At 37.4% G+C, this 15313-nt stretch overlaps 1 long non-coding RNA gene across 1 annotated transcript in view; it reads right to left on the reverse strand.

Annotated features, from left to right (window-relative positions):
- Positions 1 to 144: 144 nt before the first annotated feature.
- Positions 145 to 15313, reverse strand: part of LOC141423892 (uncharacterized) — a 41755-nt gene continuing 26586 nt past the window's right edge. Inside the window, exons 3-4 of the long non-coding RNA XR_012448656.1 lie at positions 10926 to 11051; positions 145 to 3536 (exon numbers count right to left, since the gene is read on the reverse strand). This is a non-coding gene — a long non-coding RNA (uncharacterized lncRNA). The remainder of the gene's footprint in view (positions 3537 to 10925; positions 11052 to 15313) is intronic.

The raw sequence follows: 15313 nt of genomic DNA on the forward strand, positions 1-15313 counted from the left end.
TGGGGGAACGTCACTCTAAAACTATTTTACTTTTCATTATTAAAATGCTCATTCTTTCCTTCTTTCCTTCCTCCCTCCCTCTTTCCCTCCCTCCTTCCTTCCTTCCTTCTTTTCTTTCTTTTATTATCTTTGGAGGTAGGGTCTTCTTATGCAGTCTAGGCTGACACTGAACTTCTGATCTTCCTGCCCCAGCCTTCCAAGATTACAGGCATGAACTATCATGCCCAGCTAAAATGCATATTTTGAACCAAAATCTGATTTGTTTTTTAGCAGTTTTTTTCTTTTCACTATTTCACTGTTGCTCTGTGATATTGCCGATAAAAAGTCTGAGCAATGTTGTCTCCAAGGCTGACCCTAGAGTATCTGAGATTTACTACATATCCATTAAGACTTCTCAGGTTGATCATTTCATGTTTCTCCAACCTCTTGAGTGGGCTTTCTAGAAACCTCTAGACTTTCCTAATCTGTGTCACGCTTGCTCTTTGTGCGGTACTCGCAGCTGCTCTAGAAGTGTAAATAAACTTAAGTTGCAGAGCAGAGGATATTCATGCCTATGTCCAGTATTCTATACTCAGACAAGATTCAGCCATATCTATGAACAGAACAGATAGTCTAGTGTGAGAAAAGGGATTTTTCCCATCTTTTCCTACCATTAACTATGACTTGACTTACAGGTGGCTGTTTACCCAACTGAAAATTATTATAATTCTTGCTCTGAGAGCCTTTTAGGATGGTTGTAAGAATAAAATGAGAAAATGATGTGCATATTATCTAAACTATGAATAATTAATGACAGTAGCTACTACCAGACAGACCTTATGGCCTATATCTGACATTGCTTACTCTTTGAGTGACATGAATGTAAGACACCTTCCAAGTCTTCTAGGAAACATCAAGTTGGGGAAAATGGAAGGTGGACAAGACTCGGTGATGCTTAAATATTTCACCATGTGAGGGATGATAATGTGCCAGTCACTGTTGTAGGTTCTAGGATACAGTGTTGACCATGGGAGCTAAGTAGAGTTGCTATTCAACCAGGAGAAACTACAGGACATAATGACTGCTAAAATACTGAAATATCTTCATACTGAGGGATATGTGGCATTCCTTTGAGACCCCTATTTCATATACATTGCCCTATCTATTCTAGTCCCTTCCTCAGGACAGTTAGACCCCCCAAAACCCCAGAAATTTAAGAATTAGAACTCAAATATTCTGGACACCACATCAGAGCTTTTGAAGGTCAATTATGGATGATTAACATCCTGTGTCACTTCCTGTTGAATAGTTTCACTATCACCCTAGGAGAACAGGTTCTATTCTATTAAGAAGGAACAAAGCAACCAAGTGAGTGAAACAGTATATCGTTCAATCTCAGATTGTGATAAGAGCTATAAAAGAATGAGATAGTGCTGGGGATAGAGATGGGAACCTCAGAAACATGATCAGAAAAGACCTGCATGAGGAAGTGAGATTTGAGTCAAGACAAGAATGCAGATAAAATAATGAGATACAGCCATGCAAAGATCTAAGGAAAGAGCATTACAGGAAAAAGGAAAGCAAAAGAATAGTCTTGGCATATATGAAGAATAGAAAGAAGGCACACATGAGTAGGTCATAATGCAGGTTGCTCAAGATAAGCCAGGGCCTGAGAGTATGTGAGTGTTGGCGGTGTTTCGTGGTCAGCACTCTGTATTTTATTCCATTGGCAAGGAGAAGGCATTAGATTGATTTAAATACATTGAAATGTAGTTATCATATTCATAAAATGCCATACTCTGAGGAACTGAAATTCTAGAAGACTCTCCCTTTCCCATTGCCTCTTCACTATAATTGGAAAACCTGAGACTCATGAATGCCCTGCTTAAATGTATATGATATTAATAACAGTTTACCAGCTTGGAGTGCTGCCTAAGAGGATCCATGGGGACTTAGTAACTGTATGTGAAAAGGTTGGAAGAATAGGAAATGACTGAACTGGAGAAAGCTTAATAGAGATATAGGCAATCTTCGCAAACATCTAAAATCCCATGTTAGAGAAGTTTCCAAACTAATATTCTCTGATCTTCACAACAACCAAGTAAATTAGGCCAAGCTAAATTTATCACTTCTAGCCATTTTATGACTAAGAAGTACTGGATTCTTCAAAGAAAAATTGCACAGGTGTTCCACAAAACCATGGGTAAGGATTATTTCATTCATTTTGCTAATTGAGAACGCAGTGAAAAAAATTTTCCTGATTTTACATACATTTGTCCCAGCTGGGCTAGCACTAAAACATAGGTGCCCTAAATCTTGTTCCAATACTCCATTGTCTCCTTGTGACATTTGCAGAACAGGGGAATTTGGTAACTTTTGTGCAAGTCAGCTGAGAAATGACCCAGCCAGCTTCCCACGAACTACTCAAGGCACTTGCCCACACATGCTAATGACTCTATGGCCAAGTATTCAGAGAATCTGAATGCTTTATCTAGTGTGGAGAGGGCATGTTTGTATTTAGCTTGGCGTACACACATTCCTGTTGGTTTCCATTCCAATTTTAGAACTAGCTGACATGTTCTAGAAATTATATATGAATGCATTACAACTTGTCCCCCTAAATCTGAGCTTCTTAATTATGAAAAACATTGTCATATCAGGGTGAAGGAAAGACAGGTAGACCAGAAGAAAGTTCATTTTCCTACAGGCCCCTAACTATATGTAGCTTTAACCTATGAGAACCCCAGAAAATATAAAATAAGAGAAGCATATATTTCCATGGTCCCAGTGCAGCACTTCCTGAATACAAGAGTCTCACACAAGGACACAGGGAAGCTTTTGCCCTCAGGATGAGGCACAATGTCAACTTGGCCATTCCCACACATTGGCCATGAGGGTTCTCTCTGGACCCTTTTCCCAGCTGTATGGTTCCAACTTCATCACCACCCCATTTTTTCCCTCTTACTGTAAGCTCCTTCATTTATTTCCTTTACTTCCTTTGATATTTCCTATTTCTCATATTAGTCTCCAATGTATCTTGAAGACAGCAACCATAGGTCTTTCTGCTTTACCTACTTTCAGAATTTCAAGCATGGTATTTTTCATGTAGATGCTCAGCACTCTTATTAAATAAGCAGAATATAAAAACTCCTTCCAGTTATTGAGCAATGTGTGCCACATAGAACCCCCAAGAGCCTTACACATTTTATTTTATTTGATCATCATAACAACCAAGTGATGTAGTTGTCTTCATCCTTGTTTTACAGGGGAGGAAACTGGAGCTTTCAGAAATTAAATAACTTGCCCAAGGTCATATAATTAGTGAGTAGCTGAATTGGAACTCAATCCACATTTTGTCTGACGCAAATGCAGGGTACACACTAATCTAGACTGCATCTGTGTATTAACTATTTCACTGTGAATTTGAAGGGAAGAGTGGAATGGTGAAACATGGTTAGACGAGCTGTCACTTGCTTTAAGGAGGCTGGACCAGTTGAACTGCCATGCAGAGTCCACATTCTTCATGTGTACTTGGGTATTAGAGGGTGGGCAGGTACCTGTGGGAAGAAACTCAGTTTATACCTTAAGCTATTTCCCATCCTCTTTTAATGCCAGACAAACAAACTGAAAAGGAGCTGCCCTATGCTCAGGCTAATCCTGTTCTCCTTGGGAGAAGAGAAGTGGCAGGACATGGTTTCTTACAAGTCATTGCCTGGTTTTGCAGACAGAGAGCTGAGTCAGATAGAGAGTTGGCTGAAATTATGGAAAGGCAGACCAGCAGCCTAACCCAGGGTGGTACAGGTCTCTTGTTACTTAGCCTTTCCCAGGAACTGGAGAGCAGGGCATTCTCACAACAGTGAGAGAGGAGATTTAGTAATAGTGGGGAAGTTTACTGGCAAAGCTACATTATGACAGGGCCAATTTGGAAAGCTAAGGACTTAAAGTTGTTGAAATAGTGAAATGAATCAGCATATCAAGTGTTGTGGAACAGCAGAAAAACTCACATCAAAGACTTAGGAAATTGAGTCTTTGACTTTTAATACTGGAATAAGTTTTTAAAATCATGTAGATAGATAATATTTTGAGGCATCACTAAAATGCCTTTTGTTCCTAGAACATGCTTTAACCCTTGTTTCTTCCCTCATTCAGTCGACTAAGCATTCTCTCTCTATTGCCTACATATGAGCTAATAGCAGAAAACAGAATGTCAGTTTTTCACTCTTGAGTTTAGCCACCACCAAGAAATGACTCAGCTACAAAAAATGAGATTTTGAAAGACTATGCACAAGAGAAAATTTTCTGATTTCTAAGACAAAGAATGGACCCTCTTGGCTGGAGAAAGAAGAGAGACTTAATGGTTAGCTAGAGAAGGATTGAGGGGACATAGCCAGAGGAAGCATAAGGATAGCATTGGGTCAACAACCAAGGGATAGACAGTGTCTATTGGAGTATACATCACATGTAGCCATATTTCAGAAATAGTAACTATTACCTTCAGATATAAGTTGTATGGTGAGGTCTTCCCTTTGGCAAAAGTCAGGATGCAACTCACTGATCATCTGGCAGGAATGAAAGCCATCTATACCTCAGCCTTAAGCTTGTTTTTTGTCATTCAGCCTACCCTGAATTGTCAACTTTTCATCAGTATCCTAGGATAACTGTATATTTAGGAAATGGACACTTAGAGGAATGGTGTAAAAGAAAGATCCTCATGCATGCTCATGGGTGGGAATTAACTGTCCAAGCAGTAGATTTGTCCAAATAGTAGATTATCACTTGTGATAAACAGAATAATGGCTCCCCTAAGGTGCCTACATCCCAATCCCTAGGACCTAAGGATATGCAAAGGGACACCGACTAGATGATTAAGTTTAGGATGTTAAAATAATGAAATTATTCTGGATTACCCTGGAGGAGTCAACATAATCACAATGGTTCTTATAGGAGGGGAGGCATGAGGGTAGGAGAAGGATATGTGACACTGGAAACAGAAGTTGGACTGATACAGAGCCATGAGCCAAGGAGCGCGGGCAGCCTCCAGAGCTGGGAAATGCAAGGAAATAGATTCTTCCACTAAAGGCACATGAAGAAAGCAGTTTCTGAGTAACACATTATCTTGGACCCTGCTCTAGATCTGGTAAGTCACTGTACCTGGATTTGGGCCCAGACTTAGATGATTTAAAAAGTTGTCTTAGGTTATTATGATGCTGCCTAATCTAGAATATGAGCAGCAGGTTGAAAATGCTGAATTCAAACTGACAAGTCACTCACCATTACCATTATTACTACTCTATTTAGGGATCCTAATGTCTTATCACATAAACACCAAGTGGTCATTCAGCTTCGTAAAAGTACCAAAAGGCATTATGGTCTCATCACATCTTCAGTAATAATAAATTCCATTTATTGAATAAATCTTTGGATAACCATTATGTTAATATTTTAATGTATTATGTTACTTCATTTCACAGAAGCACTATAAAATGATGATTAATGTTAAAATCTATAATAGAATAAAGATCTTTAAAAAGTTTACTGTGATTAGGTGTGATGGGTAAAAGAACAGTTAACATGTAATTGGGGCTACTTTTTGGGGTGTGAATGAGGTCCCATAGAAGAGACCTCAAATCAGTTGTGACAATTCCTACAGGTACATAGATATAAGGCTTCCTTTCCTCCTGTAGGTGTTTGGGAGACCTCTTATTATCTCAACAAAGCCTTAGAATGTACCTGGCCAACAGAAGTTATTTCCACATTGGGAAAGCTGGACTCTGCTCAGCAAAATTGTGTCTCAAAGAACTGTCACTCTATAGGACAATAGGCAGCAGTCTGCTATTGCTGTTAGTGGGAGGGCTTTATAAGACTCATTATTAAGGACAGGTAACTATGATCTAAGACATGGATGATTTATGACATTAGCACAGATACCTAATGTGATGCACTTGCAAAGATCGACTCCTACTTTGTGATAAATGGTTCTCTTATAAGCAGTTGATTAGTCTCAGTGCTGATTCCACTTCTGTTCCCCTGGTTCCTCCAGGTATGTTGAACTGTAGGCATATGGAGTCCCACCAACAGCCTCCTTATATCTCCATACCTTAATCCTTAGCCCATGAGAATTTTATTTGGTGTTAGAGGGTGGTACAGTGTGACTCCTACTCTATATTTCCACATCTATTGTTTTAACATGTACTTTATGGTGTACTATCTTCCAGATTATCTGGACTTTCATTTTAAAAGCCAAATTTTGTGTATTAAAACGCTTTTAGTTAACTGCTCTCAATATTGAGTTACAAAATTCTGCATAAGCTGGCAGTGGGAGACTGGGATACAGAATGTGTGGAAAAAGGTAAAAAAAAAAGACACATAAGACAGTACAGAATGTTCATTTTCACAATTATAATTTTCAGGGTCATACTGGCAATCAGAAGTGAAGCTGAGAATCATACCCACATTTTCTGATATCTTAGTCTAAGTAATATCTGGTCTATCATTAGACTTCTCTGGCTGGTTTAGCCCAAGTCTAAATCCTAGCAAATTCCATCCACAGGTCCTGTTCTGGGCATGTGGTGCCTCCTTTCCCAGGAGAGCCACCCAGATACTTCAAGGGAATTATTTTGGCACCTGAGCCATCTCTGGACTAAGTAGCAACCAGTTTCTCTATTTGTATTGACAGACATTGTGCTGCCTATCTTTCCCTCATCATAGACTTTCTTTTTGGTGTGTGCTCGTACAGCTCAGATGTATCATTCCAATCAGAGACATCCAAACTCAACTACAGAAACTTTTCTGATCTTGCTGTTCCTAGCACCACACTCACAAAAAAGGAGGATTGGGCCATGCAGATACAGATTTCTGTATACTTCATTTGTCTATAAGATATTTTCAACTCAGAGAAAAATAGTTGTGATGACATAGCCTCCCTCTAGAAGCCAAAGGGCACTCCTAAGGCCAGAATGTATCAAGATCCCTATAAAGACTAGGAAAAAGGTTCCAAATATATCATGTAGTGATAAATCTAGCAATACAAACCTCAGAATGAAGGGAAGAAGGGAATGGGATGGGCACATCTACAAAGTGACATTGTGCCAAGAGCAGAAGCCTACATCTTATTCAACCAAAACCTTGCTTTGGGCCCTTGAACTATCATTTTACCTCTCTTAATTTATTTTATTTTCCCACTTGCAAGACGATAGGATTAGTCCAGAATGGTTTCTTAAGGTATTTTCTTACTTGAATTAGGAAAACATTTCTACACATGCACGTACAAATACATTTTTAACTTTTTAAAAACAGCATATCAGAGCTATTCTAATTTGTTATGCAGAGCACAAAACATAGTACAAATAAAAATGTTTAAATAATTAGATTTTTAAAAACTAGAACAAAATTTTAATATATTTTCCTTCATCCCTGTGAATCACCCTATGTATTGAAAGCCGAGATTGGCAAACTTTTTCTGCAAAGAGGCAGATAGTAAATGTTTTAGACTTCTCAGTACATATAACTTTCTGTTTTAAAGGGTTTTTTCCTATTATTAATATAATTACTCCAATTTCCTTATAACTACTATTTGTATGAGATATCATTTTCCATTCTTTTGCTTCCAAATTGTTTGTATTTTTTAATCTAAAATAGTGTTCCATAAAAGGAGCCCTTGTAAATATTGGTGGGAATTTAAGTTAGCAAAACCATTTTGTAGAGCAATATGGAGTTTCTCAAAGCACTAAGAGTGGAATTATCACATGATCTGGAAAACCCAAAGCAACTGTAATCAATAATTGAAGAGATTATTTGTATTCTCATGTTCATTGCAGCACTATTCACAATTGCTAAGATATGGAAACAACCTAAGTGTCCATCATTGGATGAACAGGTAAAAACAGTGGTATAAACATACACATAATGGAATGCTATGCTATTCAGCTTTAAAAAGAAGGAAACTGTCATTCGTAACAACATAGATCAATCTATAGAATACTGTGCTAAGTTAAATAAGATAGACATACACACAGAAAGGCATATAAAGCATGATCTCACTTGTGGAATATAAAAAGGTTAAACTCATAAAAATAGAGAGAAGAACAGTGGTTATCAGAGGCTGATGGGGGTGGAATACATAGACAAGGAAGTAGTGATGGATGGGGAAAGGGAAGATGTTAGTCAAAGGACACAAGGTTTCACTTAGGCATAAAGAAGAGCATCTACCATACAGCATGACCACTATAGTTAATAATAATGTATTATCTATTTCAAAATTGCTAAAGCAGATTTTTAATCTAAAGGAGGTGATAGATATATTAATTAACAAGATTAAATCATTCAGAATGTATACATGTATCATAATATTAAATTGAATGCCATAAACATAATAAAAACTTAAAGCAAATTAAAAACACAAACAAAATGATGTCTACTATGGACAGTATATAACTGGATTTTGTTTTTTAATCTATCTGAAAAACTCTGCCTTTTGACTAAATAGTTTAAAGCCATTCACATTTAATATTATTGCTGATATGCTTAAACTTTCATCTGAAATTTTGTCTTATTTTGTTATATGTCTTGTGTTTCTCTGTCTCTTTGGTCTTCCTTTAGTGCCTTCTTTTCTATTAAGTGGATATATTCTAATAAGGCATCTTAATGCATTTAATGGCTTTGCTTTTACTATTTTTTGAGCTATTTTTAATTGTTTTTCTAGAGCTTATTAAACACAGTTTAACTTTTTACATCGTACTCCAGATTTATACCAGCATAATTGAAGTGAGCTGTATAGCAATTGTACTATTATATACATTACATCATATTTCATCATATGTTACAAATCCAATAATATTTTATTGTAGTTATTAATTTATATAATTTTATGTCTATTAAGGAAGCTTATGTTTCAACTATTCAACTCTGTAACTATAATGTGAAAAAAGCCATGGGCAATACAATCACAGATGAACATTGCTATATTCCAATAAAACTTTACTTAGAGACACTAAAACTTGAATTTCATATAAGATAGTTTTTTCCTATAATCACTTAAACATGTAAAAACCACCTTAGACCTCAGGTTATACAACAACTGGCATTTTCAGGATTGAATCTGAGGGCATAGTTTGTCAGCCACCTGAGCTTCAGCAATGGTGTTTCAACCTTTTCTATGTGGCACCCTGAGGTTACACAGACATCTCCAGGCCTGCTGTAGGTAAAGATAAGGCCAGAGCTGGGCATTAGTGCCCAATCACTAGAACAAAGAACAGTTATGTTTGTTTTCTTTTCCAATCTGGAAAATTTGTATCAAACTAAGTGTCCCAGGAAAGAAGGAAAAAGGAAGACAGAAGGAAGGAAAGGAGCAGAAAGGGATAAAAGGAAAAATAATCTCAAATAGCTTTGTAGCACTGAAATTCTACTATATTCATATAAAATGATACTGAATCATCAAGAACTCTGAGACCAAATATCAGTTAATTTTGAAATCTAAACATTAAATCTAAGTTAATTTTCTCAAATGGAAGCAACATTAAGGGAAAAGAAATATGAGTTATTTTGCACCTGATCTTCAGCATCTCCTGTGTCCATACCTAGTGATTGCAATAGCCAACCAGGCTATGTAGTAATAGCTAAGGAAGTCTAAGATAGTGAAGTGGAATTTTTGGAGCAAAGGAGTTGAGGTGGTGGTCAGAGTGTGTCACTGATTGTTTTCCTTACTTGCTACATCTGAACAAAACTGCAATCATCAGCCACTCCCAAAACCACATCCTTTCTCCTCTTCATTTAAACTAACCACTCTTTGAAAGTAGACCATCTTTTTGTTTTCCCTTATCTCACCATAATTATGCTTTCATTGCATAATTACAGCAATGAGATAATAGGCTATACTATCGACCATGAGTTTGATTCTAAACTTTGCCCTTCTTTAGCACCTAAGTTTAGGTAAATCTATTAATTTCTCTCCTAAGTATTCCTGCAACCAGGTATCAGTGAATGAGACCCCACTGTGTAAGCATAGTCGCTTCACTTATGATGGAACTAAGCAAAGTTACTTTGCTTTAAAAGTTAGAACTAGAGACACAAGCAAGAAACAGGCAAATTGGACTTCATCAAAATTAAATTTTTCACATATCAAAGGACATTTATCACAAAAGTGAAAAGACTACTTACAAGTAAGGGGAATATTTGCAATTCATGCAAAGTAAATGTCCATTATATTAATGGTACTCAGGTTTAAAAAATCATTGCAAACACACACACAAACACACACAAATATACTCCTGACCTGAAGTGATTGCTCAACTTTTTGATGGTACAAAAGCAATAGACATTTAGTAGAAACCACACCTTAAGTTTTTGAATTTTAGTCTTTTTCCTAACTTGTGCTAGTGATCGACACAAAGATAGTCTCACAATATTGGCAGGGCCATAAACCACAGTTTGTAGTAAGTTATGTTACCATGAAGGTGGACAATTGAACCTATAATGTACCGTGTTACTGCACTGTGATGTTCAGTTGGTAGGTATAGTAAATGAGTCTTCTTTTTCCCGTCTTTCTTTCCCAATACTGAGGAATCCCAGTTCCCCCACATACTAGGCAAATACTCTATCACTTGAGCCACACCCCCATCCTCTTTTGTTGCTATTTTGTTTTTGAGATAGGGTCTTGCTAACTTTACCCAGGTTGGTCTCAAACCATGATGCTCCTGCCTCTGCCTCCTCAGAGCAAAGGTTATAGGCATGCACCACCATGTCCAGCCCAAATGCATTGTCAGTTTACAATGTTTTCAACTTACAATGGGTTTATCAAGACATAATCTCATTTTAAATTATGAATACATAAAATGATGGACTATAACATAAATTATAAGCCTAAATCCTAAAAGTAACTCATTCTGGTAGGTACCGTTTTCTTAATTTATATGAGACCAAAAAACCTTCAGCATAGATAAAGGACTTACCTGAGGCTGCCTGACTAATAGGTCCAGAGTTGGGATTCAAACTCCATCCAATTGGCCCCACAGCTGGAACGCCTTACAGTGCATGCACTGATCTTACTGTCTCCATTCTCTGGTCATCTCACTAAGCTGAAACAAGAAGGAAGAATTGTGAGTTAAAGGTGAACCTGCTCTGCACAGGGAGACACTGTCTCAAAAAAACCAACCAACCAAACAAAAAAAGATGGACTACCACCTTACTCAACCTCAGAAGAGAATGTGTGTTTCTGGCAACTACATTTCTGCACTCTACATTTTCACATGACACAAAAGCACTGCAGGATTGATTTTTCAGCACACATATTTTTTGCAAATAGGCAGGATTGCAAGTTATGGAATATTCAGGTAAGAGAATCAACTGCATCTGATAAGATTCTATACATAAAGAACTGTGAGGGGCTAGGGTGTGACTCAGCAGTAGAGTACTTGTCTAGCATTCGTAAGACCTTGAGTTGCAAACCAAGCATCATGAACAGCAACAAGAAAACTATTATGACTCAACAAAAAAAAGACAAGCCAATTTTTTTAAATGAACAATGGACTTAAGCAGACATTTCTACAAAGAAGTGACATAAATGAGATATTTTATACTCACTGGAATGGCTATAATTCTAAAATACAAGCTTTGGCAAGGATGTGGAGAAAGTAGAACCCTTATAAATTGTTGGGAGAAGCATAAAATGTTGCAGCCCCTGTGGAAAACAATTTGGTAGTTTCTCAAAATAAATTAGACATAAAATTACAATATGATCTAACAATTCCACCCTTAATGTATGACTAAAATAATTTTTTAAAATTATTCAGACAAAAATCACAGCTCTATTTACAACAGCCAAAAGACAAAAATAATGCATCCATCATCAGATGAATAGAGAAACAAAATGTGGTATTTCTGTACAAAGGAATATTATTTACTCATAAAAATGAAGTATAGTCATCCTCTGATATCCCTGAGGGATTGATTCTTGAATGCCCTATTGATATCAAAATCTGCAGATTCTCAAGTCCCTTACATAAAATGATGTATTATTTGCATAAAACCTATGTAACACCTTCCTGTATATTTTAAATCTTCTCTAGATTTTATACATTTGGGTATTTTATAATACCCAAATACAATGTAATGCCATGCAAATAGTTGTTATACCATATTGTTTTGGGACTAATGATAAGAAAAAGTCTGTACATATGTACTACAGACACAATTTTTTAAAAACATATTCAATCTATGGTTGATTGAATCCACATAAACAAAACTTGTGGACATGGAAGACTACCTGTAAACATTACAACATGGATAAACCTTGAAAATATTAAGCTAAAGGAAAGAAATTGGACACATATGGTCACATATTACATGATTCTACCTATATTGAACTATTCAGAGTAAGTAAATCCATAGGGGCAGAAAGCACATTAGTGATTGTGAGAGGCTGGGAGGGGTGGTGAGTGACTTTAATGGGAAAAGAATTTCCTTCAGGGGTGTTGAAAATGTTTGCAACTAGAAGTGATGGCTGCAGAGCATTATGAAATTACTAAATGCCATTTAACTGTACAGCTTAAAGTGGGTAATTTTAAATTGTATGAATTTTATAATAAAACATGTCACCAAAAAAAGTGGGAATTGGAGCCAAAGATAAGATTTTCCTTATTCTTGAGATAGGAGACTCTGTGACATGTCATCTCAGAAACATTCAAATACCAATTTGAAACCTGCTGAGTGGTCAGGGGACCAGAGAGAAAAGTGTCTTGCAGGGAGGTACAGCAGAAAGAAGTCAATTCTGTAAGCAGGCACACAAATTCAGAATGGAAAGAGAAAACAGATGATATTCCAACATCTAATTTCATCTACTTTCCTCTTGTCCATGGATTTCTTAAGACATCTCTGACCCTCATAATCCACATTTTTCTTAAATGAGTTTTTATTTTGTAATTTGCAGTCATAAGGGCTCTATTTAACACACAATTGCAGCTAAAGGATCACCTTGGCCAGAGAAAGTATTGAATTTTGAATTTTACTATAGAAATAGTATCCCCTGAAGGCTTGAAAAGACCTTGATGGTACCTCTCGATCAGACACAGTCCCTACACTCTATAAACTGCAAGTGACACTGATAAATGTCTGTTATTAATAATGATGACTTTACTATCTGCATGGGCAGATCATTCCGTATTTGAGAAACTCTTGGCTACTAGGAAATTATTCTGTATAAATAGGCAGAAACCTATTTGCCTCAAATGTTATAAAAATCTAGATTAATTTGGAAAAATTTGAATTGTATTACTTTTCTCTATCAATCTGAATGATCCTACCTCCACTACACTCTGCCCTCCCCTTGCTCCTCTTCTCTTTCACTCTCTCTTTCCCTCCATCCCCCCTTTCATCTCTCACACACAGTCTTCTCTGTAAAAAATGTTTCCAGCCAAACTCTCACGAACATCTCAGAGCAGTTAAAGATTTTATGTTGTGACAGTGGACTTGGAATTGATTTCATCTCTTCTCTTCATCAATCAAGAGACTCTGGACAAATCAGTTAACCTCAGTGTTTCAGTTTTCTCATTTGTGAATTGAACATATTAAGAGTTTTTAATTAAAAGGACTTTGTGAGGATTAAGTTAAATTCTTCATGTAAATAATAATAGGGGGGACCAAGATGGCAGATCGCTTACAGACCCTGGATCTCTCATAAATCTGCAAGAAAACTGTAAGGATTCATGGCTGAAAGGAATGGGTAATGTGGCTTTTTCATAAAGTAAAATACTGCCAATACATAGGGGGCACATAATGTATGATGACTCACCTTTAAATTCATTTTTGGAAGGACATAATAGCCCAGGAAGACCAAGTGCTGTGGCCTTTTTTTTTTTTTTCCTCTTTTTTTTCTTTTTGTCCTCTCTCTAAAGAACAAAAATTCAACTCAAAGAACTGTAGAATGAGAACTATGCCTGAACTCAAAACAAGTAAGGCAGAAAAATACATGGAGAAATGTTTGCATGTTTGGACTTCCCTCCCCCACAAAAGCACTGGAGCCAAGTGCTGCCTCCCCCAGTGGGGCAGGAATAGTTGAAACCTTCTGCACAAGAACCTCATGGAGAATCTGGGAGCTCAAACAACAAAGGCGCCTAGCAGGCAATCTGCTGAAGAAAGCTACTGGACAATGAACAGAAGTGGAGCCACACAGCACACCAGGCCAGAACAAAAGCCCTCTCTGGAGCTGGGGGCTAACTTCTCTGGAACTGGAACAACTCCCACTGCTTCTTGGGAGACCTCCATTCAAGTTTGCATGACCACATGTGAAAGGCCTGTGAGGATCAGGTACCCAACAGGGAAAATTTACTGGGACCCAGCAACAGCCCACAGAGGTCATAGGGAGCAGGGTATAATATGGCAGTGCTACCAACAGGGAGCTGCACCTCCAGTCCTGCCAGAGGTTGGACAACATCTGGACAAAACACTGCACTTAGTGCATAACTACAGTCTGTAAGTTCTGGGGACTTTGAGAGACAAGAACATTGCAAATCTGAATGGGGTATAGCTGACAAGTTATCCGTACAAACTCTAAATAGATCTACAAACACTCTTCTCACTCCAGCACTAGTCACCAACCCAGAGGCAGGTATCCAATTTAGCCTGCCATCTAGTGGACTGAAAGATTCAGATCCAGAGGGGTGGAGGAAGAGCAACAGCAAAAGAAATTTGCAATTTTTATGTAAAATCTAAGTGCCTTGCTGCTGAAACTGTGATGTAGATCTGTTACTCATTTACTGGCAGTTTTTTTTTTCCTGTACATTCCAACAGCAGTGTTTTTCTTCTTGCTCCCCAATTCTCTCTTTTGACTTCCCTCCCTCTGTCCCCTCTCACTACATTTATGAGACCCCCATAAACCTCCTTTTAGTTTGCAACCCTAAACCATCTCTTCTTCTCCCCTTTCTACCACCATATGCAATTTATACTTTCTACCTGTCACTAACCAGAACAACTCCCTAGCTCTCAATCTCCTTCTTTGTCTGCCCTTCACAATACTCCATTACTACCAATAATTCCCATAGATAAAGGGATTCCTAGATTTTCTTTGTTCTCTTTTTTTCCATGCAAGTTATATTTGTTTGTCTGTCTGTTCAATTTTCTCCATTATTCTCCCCCTCCCCTATTTTATTACCTACCTGATCTCTTCTACCCATCTTAGTCTGCCTCTTAATTAAAGACTTAAATTAGCTCAGCCACCAGCTTCCCCTGCTATATACACTTTTTACCTCATATTATTCTTTCCCTCTGTCTTCTTCTCATCACAACTCTCAGGACCTTTAGCCTTTCAAGACCATGAAGATTCACCTTTGCTCTAATAGAAAAT

Source organism: Castor canadensis, chromosome 6 (assembly GCF_047511655.1).
Source record: "Castor canadensis chromosome 6, mCasCan1.hap1v2, whole genome shotgun sequence".
Lineage (NCBI taxonomy): Eukaryota > Metazoa > Chordata > Mammalia > Rodentia > Castoridae > Castor > Castor canadensis.